Source organism: Lepidochelys kempii, chromosome 7 (genome assembly GCF_965140285.1).
Source record: "Lepidochelys kempii isolate rLepKem1 chromosome 7, rLepKem1.hap1, whole genome shotgun sequence".
NCBI lineage: Eukaryota > Metazoa > Chordata > Testudines > Cheloniidae > Lepidochelys > Lepidochelys kempii.
In genome coordinates this window covers 34278307-34287137 of record NC_136386.1, presented here as the reverse complement: position 1 = coordinate 34287137, position 8831 = coordinate 34278307, and the positions used below count along the sequence as shown (strand labels likewise).

General features: G+C 40.2%; 1 long non-coding RNA gene across 8 annotated transcripts in view; it reads right to left on the bottom strand.

The window, feature by feature from the left end:
- Positions 1 to 157: 157 nt before the first annotated feature.
- The window catches only part of LOC140914428 (uncharacterized), a 110777-nt gene continuing 102103 nt past the window's right edge, over positions 158 to 8831 (bottom strand). For 7 of the 8 annotated variants that reach the window (XR_013636045.1, XR_012159851.2, XR_013636043.1 and 4 more), the window contains 2 exons: positions 4782 to 7579; positions 158 to 3460 (listed from right to left, as the gene is read on the bottom strand). This is a non-coding gene — a long non-coding RNA (uncharacterized LOC140914428). The remainder of the gene's footprint in view (positions 3461 to 4781; positions 7580 to 8831) is intronic. The other variant, XR_013636044.1, reaches the window with a different exon arrangement.

Genomic DNA, 8831 nt, shown 5'->3' with positions numbered 1-8831 from the left:
GATTGTTAGATGAGATGATCATCATAACCTTAATGATGCTTGTCATTAAAAAAATAAAGTTACTTTACTCCCATCAAAGAAAAGCAAGATAAAATATCCTTGTCTGTTCAAGCAGGCAAAGGGAATTTTGCAAGGCTGACAGTTTCAAATATAGCTGGATCATGTGAGATTTACATTGTTCTGGCTGTGCTGGAATATACTAATATAGATTGGAGGATATTATGATATGGTACTTGGATAAAAGTGGTAATCAGTCACCTAAGAGGATACCTGGAAAACAATTTGGAGCCGGTGTCATGTACCCAAACTTCTTACCATAAAAATCACTGCCTAGAGATAGGTCTGAAGATGGAAAATGAAAATACAGAAGCATAAGAAGCACCACTCACCTAAGAGCTAGGATTACCATAAACACACTTGGATGTGATGTGGACTTTCCTCATATCTCCCTGCCCTAGTTCAACTGATATAAGTTGCTCATCTAATGGTTCAAAGCATCCTTCATGCCACCTAGTTCTTTATTTGGCACACCAGTGCTTGAGTATTTATTTGCTGGAGAGCCAGCAGCTAGTGTCAATATCAGGGTCACCCCACAGAGAGAGCATTTTCCATGTCCTCTGGCATTAGTTATAATGATTACCTCAACAACGCAATCTGTTATGGAGTAAGGTTGAGTTTCTCTAATCTATTCTAAAGTAGATGAGACTCCTCTATTATAATCTTATCTTAAATAAACATAAGATTAGTCAGCCTCCTTCACTACTACCTTGAAAAGTTTAATTTCCATTCAAAGATAAAATTGCTTTTGCTGGCCGTCCCTCACTGTCCTCCAAAACCCTTCCATAGTAAGTGGAGATTTGTTATAACCAGAAAGAACTCTTATCTTTACCCGTGATGTGTAAGCAGGACCAGCCTGCCTTTGTCCTATCACCACAGAGGAAATGCCATCAGAAGGTTCTTCTGATATCCAAGACCCTGTCCTCAGTAGGAAAAACAGATAACTCGCCATGGATGCAGCTCCACTAGCAGTCTCAAGCTGCATCAGTGAAAGCTGTAGCAAAAAGACAGGGATCAGGCATCTTAACCACTAGCAGAACATTGTGCACCTGAAATCTGGCACGACCTACACATGAGTTCACTGACGTGCTCTAAAGCAATGTTCTGAGTTTGAAAAGATGGGGTCTGTTTACCTTAGAGAGGAAACACATAAGAGAGGACCAGATAAAAGCATACAAAATAAATGGGATAGAGAACGTAGATCAGGAATTTGTAGACACCCTTCTTGCAATACAAGGACAAGGGGGTATTCTCAGGAATGGTCAAGGGAGACCTACCCACTTCAAGAACCAAAGGGAGTCCATTCCCCATTTGACTTAAGTCCACAACTAGAAGTCTGCCACCTGACCAACCACCCCAACTTCAAAGATTGCCAGACAGACAGAGCCTGCCCCTTATCACCACCTCCACTAATGTGAGAAACACCTGCCAAGCAGGAGAGCCACTCAGAGAAGCCTCCATGAGGTACTGTGGTGTTGGAGACATGCTGGGTGAAAGGGGCTGGGTGGATGGATTTTGGGCAAATTAATTTATTAATTGGGGACGGAGGTTGGATGGGGAGGATACTGTAGAATTAATGGATTTTATTTGATTTATTTTTTTGTGGAGGGAAAGAGTATTGGAATGATGGCGTTTCTTTTGGAGGGAATAGTATTTTACTTGAGGAATTCACATGTATCTTTGACTGAGGCAGAACATTTTTGAGGGAGCCTCTGGTTAACATTTTGGCAGCCTATCCTTGTTTCTTCCCAATTGCAAATGTCACTCCATCTGCCACAGAACATTGGGTTCCAACATTCTGTCCTAGCTCCTGTTAAAGGGACATCACCCAAAACATTATGCTTTCTGTTTGAATATCAGTCGAGGAAAGCAATATCAGTCAATGTGTAGCCCATTACAGTAGCATGCCCTGTTTAAGATTTGATTTGTTATCCAGAAGAACCCACGGAAAACTGAAGAAATTTCTCCCGCCCTCCAGATAGTGACTGAAGTTTTAATTTAATTGTGTTTGACGTATTTTAGGCTAATCTTTGATCCTGTCATTGGCGCTAATCTGAGTCATTGAGATGAGGCTTCATGGATATTGACACAATGTGAAAAATTGAAGCATGACAACCTATTGATAGTTGATTGTTCTTGCAATAGTTTTAGCTGGTTGCACATTGTATTTGAGATATTAATAGGCTGTAGGTGAAGTAAAGCATTCTTTGAAATCAGAAGAGCTCCTCAAATGTGCACCACTCAAAATCATGCCTTAACATGCACTGTGAGAAGGGTTTCTCAGTGCATACCTTTAGTAGATCATTCAATACACAGCAAAGTTAGCCATGCACCATGCTGGGCACTTCAAGAGCTGGGCATTGCCATTCAACATTTACTGAGCATACATAAAATGTTATTTTCAGTGGGTCATGATTCAGTCAAATCAAATCCAGTTTTCACTAGAGCATTCAAAAGGTTCTTCTCCAATAGTCCAACTTTCTACATCTAGTCACTTAGCTGCAAGATCTGCTAACAACATTCTAAATACTTATTCTCATGTGCACATGTACATGAATAAGGAAAGTATTTTTCCAAGTTCCCTCACTCCCCAAAAAGGCTGAAAATACATGGCTTAAAGTTATCTGAAAGGAAGGCTGGCTCTGTGCTTAAAGCACAGGACTGGGGCTCAGATGATTCTGGATTCACTTCGTTCACAGAATTCGTGTTTCATATGAGTGACATGTCACTCAATCTGCCTGTGCCTCAGTTCCCCAGCCTTGTCTAGTTAGACTGTAAATTCTTTAGGGTGGGTACTGTCTTAGTACGCTGTGTGTACATCTCCTAGCACAAATGGGGCCGAACTGGTTGGGGCAGCTGTTACACGTACGAATCTTCAGGGAGTGAGCACTTAAAAAAAACAAAAAACACCACCACCACTCTGCCTGAAATGGTTAATGTTTCAGAAAGTCTGAGCACCTGAAGACAGGGGATCAGAATAGACATGATCAGGCAACTCTAGAGGTTTGCACTGCATATTTGGAATGAAAATAGCAGACAGCTGCACCAAGACACTATAGAATGGTAACCAGAGACAGCAGTATCTCTAAAGAAATAGAACAAAAGATAGACAGCAAGAGATTCTAGGAGAGCCAAACATCTGAGTGTTCTAAAGTGGTAATAATATTACAGTGAGGGTAACTGGAATACAGTTTAATGGAGATTATAGCCAGAGTACAGTAATCTTATCAGAGAGCAGTTACTACAAGCATTATAATGAGGGTGGAGCATACTTGGTTCATTAAATCACGAACAAGCAACCCATATGAACAACAAAACTATGTTCCAGGAAAGACAAATTCAAAGATGACTCGTAGTCTGTGCACTTCCAACCTCTTGATACTACCCAGCTTAGTATTAAGATCTAAAAAAAGAAAAGTGAGAAAATTATTCCTTTGATATGCATTAAATTATTCAGTCAGTAAATTAGTTAATCATATTCTCTGTGTTATTAGCTATTAGCATGTTACACTTCTTGATGCTGCTCATGAAGAATGCATGTGAGAGTGAGGAATAAAGGTTCCCCTTTGAAATCGCTGCCACTGAGTTGTTGACATTTCTTCTAATTGGCAGCTGTCCTGATCTTGAATGCAGTGTTCTGCTGTCTATTTCTATGAGAGAGTCCTGATTTTATTTTAATTAATTCTCCCATCTCTTAGACTTTTTTTTTTCTTACTTTGGCAAAGGAAACTCTCAAAACATCATGCGTTTCAGAGGAACCATGTCCCTCTAAAACAGTTATGAATGTGTATGTTCTCCATTCACTAGGTTTAGCCTGCATTTGCATTAGAGGAATTATAAGCTTGCATCACTGTTACTAGAGCCAGATTCTTCTACTATTGAAGTCAGTGGGAATCTTGCCATGGACTTCTATAGAAGTAAGATCAGGTTCCCAAGTGTGAAGAAAAAGTGAAATGCAAATTCTATTACTAAGATGGCTCTTCTCTGTGCAATTATAAAAGTTCTAAGAATTTCTGTCAGTTTCCTGTGTTTCTCTGGTGCTTTACTGGGATTAATGAGGGAATAAAAACACTTTTAAAACTGGGTAAACCAGGAACAGTGTATTCCCATCCAAACCAGGATCTCTCCGAAGACAAGTCAGTAGCAACCCTAACTACAGGATTAACCTGCCTCAATTTGCACTATTCATCCCACCAAGTGAGGAGTTGAGAATGTATAGCCCCTCTTCATTCTAAACCCATATAATGGTTACTTGCAAAACAATTTTGCTATTAAAAATGACAAGCATATTGTTAGATTCTGTGTATGATGAAGTTCTCACTGAAGAGCTGAGTAGCCTCTGGGAAAAAAACACCTAGACCTCAGCAATTATCACGTCTAATGTGTTCACTGTTCAAGGACAGCTAATACACATTGGATCATAAATATTAGAAGATGTTACAGCATGAAGAACTTTACTTCCTCCACTACAAATTTGTTCTCTCCTCCTTCCTAGTTAAACAATTCTACTTCAATTTAATTGAATCCCATCAACCTTTTCTCAAAGGGGTAGCCAAGTTAGTCTGTATCCACAAAAACGAGGAGTCCGGTGACACCTTACAGACTAACAGATTTATTTGGGCATGAGCTTTCGTGGATAAAAAAACCTCACTTCTTCAGATGCATGGGGTGAAAATTACAGAAACAGGCATAAATATACCGACACATGAAGAGAAGGGAGTTACCTTACAAGTGGAGAACCAGCACTGACAAGGCCAATTCAGTCAGGGTGGATGTGGTCCATTCCCAATAATTGATGAGGAGGTGTCAATACCAAGAGAGGGAAAATTGCTTTTGTAGTGAGCCAGCCACTCCCAGTCACTATTCAAGCCCAAATTAATGTTAAGTTTGCAAATGAATTGTAGCTCTGCAGTTTCTCTTTGAAGTCTGTTTTTGAAGTTTTTCTGTTGAAGGATGGCTACTTTTAAATCTGTTATAGAATGTCCAAGGAGATTGAAGTGTTCTCCTAGTGGCTTTTGTATGTTGCCATTCCTGATGTCTGATTTGTTTCCATTTATTCTTTTACATAGAGACTGTAGGGTTTGGCCAATGTACATGGCAGAGGGGCATTGCTGACACATGATGGCATATATTACATTGGTAGATGTGCAGGTGAATGAGCCCCTGATGGTCTGACTGATGTGTTTGGGTCCTCTGATGGTGTCGCTAGAGTAGATATGGGGACAGAGTAGGCAACGGGGTTTGTTAACGGAATTGGTTCCTGGGTTAGCGCTTTTGACTCACCCTCAAACCCTTCCCCTCCTCCAACTTCCACTTTTCTCTCTACATAGCATCTCACTGATTTCTTCCACGCGAGCTGGAGGAATAATTGATTTTTCAGTTCAGTGGCCAAACAAAGATTTGGGTTGACATGAAACAAAATAATTTAAATTTGTTCTTGCTAAAATTTAAAAAAAAAATATTTCACATTGACCTGAAATTAAAAATGTTGTTTAGTTTTCAGAGGAGGCGGCTTACTCTTTTTGGGGGTGTTTTGGTTAAATCTAAATTTCTAAACAAAATATTTTAAAACCAAAAGTCAAAATATTTAATTTAGAAAATGTCAAAATATTTTTACTTTTTGCAATTCTCTTCCCCCACCCTCTTTGACCAAAAAAAAAAAAAAATTATTCACAGAATTTGACCTGAATTCACAAACAGTTTTGGTCAGCCTACAACTGAATTTTGGGACAAACTATTCACTGAGAAAATGTCCCCTAGCTCTACTTCCAAGAGAAAATTGTCAATGTACAATGTGAACTTCTCTCCCCCTTTCCACTCCTACAATTTTCTCTTCCTTTTCCTGTGTCACAGATGCCAAAGTTTCTCAGCTGCTCTCTTCCTCTAGCCCCTCTAACATGCCCCAGTGATCCCTTCCCATCCCATTTCCTGATCACCCCTCTCATCTACTTCCTTACTTTTCTGCTTAACTGCTCACTATGCTCTGGCTCCTTCCCCTCATAATACCACTATTCTTTAGATTCTCCTATCTTAAAAAATATCGTCTTTACCCCACTTGCCTGTCCAATTACCATCCATCACCCTTCTCCCTTTCATCTCTAAGATCACTGAACACTTTACAATCACTGTCTGGAGTTCTCCTCCAGCTCCATCCTAGACCTCTCCAGTCTGGCTTCTGCCCCTTGCACTCCACTAAAAATGCTCTTGCAAAAGTCTCTAATGACCTCTTCCTAGCCAAATCTTAGAACCAGTACTCCATCTTCATCATCCTCAACCTGCCAGCCACCTTCAACACCATCAGCCTTACTTTTCTTTTTGATATCTCATCCTCCTTTGGTTTCCATGACTCTGTCCTCTCCTGGTTCTCCTCCAACCTCTCTAATCACTCCTTCAGTGTGCCCTTCAGAGGATCCTCCTCATCTCCCCTCCAACTTTCGGGGCGGGTTCCACAGGGCTCTGTCCTTGGTCCCCTTCTAAATCTCATCTCTGGGTAATGTCATCAACAAGTTTAAATTACCGTCTCTATGCTGATGGCTCACAAATCTCTTTACTCCAGACCTGTCTCTTTCTGTCTGAACTAAAATCTCAGCCTCTGTCTCTGATATCTCCTTGTGGATGTCTAGCCATCAGCTCAAGCTCAACAGGACTAAAACAGAATTCTTAATCTTCCCTCCCAAACCATCCCTGTTAACATCTTTCTTAATGACAGTGGACAACACCATCTCCTGCCTGTCACTCAGGCCTGTAATCTGACTGTTCATCTTCAACTCAGACCTCTCTTTAGGACCTCACATCCAGGCTAAGTCCAAAACTTGCTGATTCTTTCTGCATAACATCTCTAAGATGTGGCCTTTCCTATCCAACCACACAGCTAAAACTCATCCAGGCTCTTACCATCTCACATCTCAATTACTGCAACCTTCTTTTCTCTGGCTTTGACAAATGCCATCTTGCCCTGCTCATACCCATTCAGAATGCATTTTCCTAACCTGTCACTTTGCAATGCCACCCCTCTCTTTCCATCACTTCACTGTCTCACTTTGTTATCACATCAAATATAAGCTATTTGTCCTCACTTTAAAAGCCCTTCACAGCCTATCCCCACGCTATCATCTGTCATTCACGATGAAGAAGTCAACACCTGTCTCCAATCAGCCCATGATGCCAGCCTCCATCATCCACTTGTAAAGTTTTCAAACACATGCCTTCACGCTTTCTCCCATGCGGCCTCTTGCACTTGTGAGCACTCCCTGTAAACATCCGCAAAGATACCTCACTAGCCTTCTTCAAATCTCTCCTTTTCCATGATGCCTACAAAAAACTAGACTATTGTTCACAATACTGGGGCACTGATACCACAGCCTATCATGCTGGCCCAGAATGTCTCATTGTTTCCTGTTATGCTCCCATCTGTCTTGTCCTTAGATTGCAAGCTCTTTGGGGCACGCACCATCTCTTTGCTCTGTCTTTGTACAGTATGTAGCATAATGGCTTCCTCATCCGTGACTATAGCTCCTAGGCACTATGATGAAACAAATAATAAATAAGAAGAAATGTTATTTAAAACCTCAAGCTGTAAGCGGCCTACCATTCCTATCAGTATTGAAAACTTAATATATCGAGACACTAAAATTTTCAGTGAAAAGGAAATTTCTTCCTTGCAATAGGTTAATATAAAATAGGTCTTTAAAAAGTCTGTTACTGTTAAATCAGCTGGTGGATGGTTTAAAGCTTAAATTCTGTGGCATAAATAACCCAAAACTTTAGTATCTGTTGCCAAGGAGGAGATTAATTCTGAATAATCTCTCAAATTTGAAGCAGCAGTTTTACCCATCAACAGCCCTTTGCAGGTTCAACATGGACTCATGAATGTAATGAAATGGGAAAAGAGAAACAGTCATGGAGTTCAAGCATTAGCCTTATACCAGAGGACAAGCCAGCCAACCATTACAAAATCATAGCTCAGAAGAAAGATTCACCTTGGGGAGAGCAAATTTCTCTAGGTTAAACAAATACCATTAAAACATTAAATTATAAAGTATAGTCTACAAATGGAGGAATAAGCGTAACTCTGGCCACAGAGTAGAGTTGAGGTGGGCTACCTGATATACTTATACCTCTTTGTCTATTTCTGTGTAAATGAATATAGGCGGTTTAAAGAACTGCTTGATAGTCAACCTCATGGGTGAAATGCTAGCGTCGTTGAAGTCAATGGGACCATGATTTCTTCCTGTGAGCCTGCATAATTGAATCTTGTGTCAGAAAAGGGTAGTCTCATTGCATAGGTGTGAATGATTTCCAAGATGATATTTTCATAAGATGACTAATAGAGTTTTCAAACTGAGATAGGTACATTCGTTAGAAGGAGTTTGCTGAACTTCTCCAGACCTCCAAGTAGAAATTTCAAGTAGCTTTGCATCTCAAGCATACCACAAAGACATGACTAGAGATACCCAATAAGGTAGCTGCACTGAATCTCTGGTGGTTTGGGGGGAAATAAGTGGACTATGTCCCTTCCCCATTCCAGTGGACAATGGATAAAAAACAATGCAGCTGTATGAACTACTTTATTATACAGGTTTCTAAAGTTAGGATCCCTCAAACAGCTAAAAGCTGCAAGTTCCATGGTAATTTATCTTTGAACTACTTGGTAACAAAGCATAATTAACAAGTAAGCTGCAGAAACATGCAGTTACTATGTATTTACGTGGTATTTACCATGTGGTTATAGTATAATTACAGAGATTATATCTGCCCCATAGAATAAGGATACG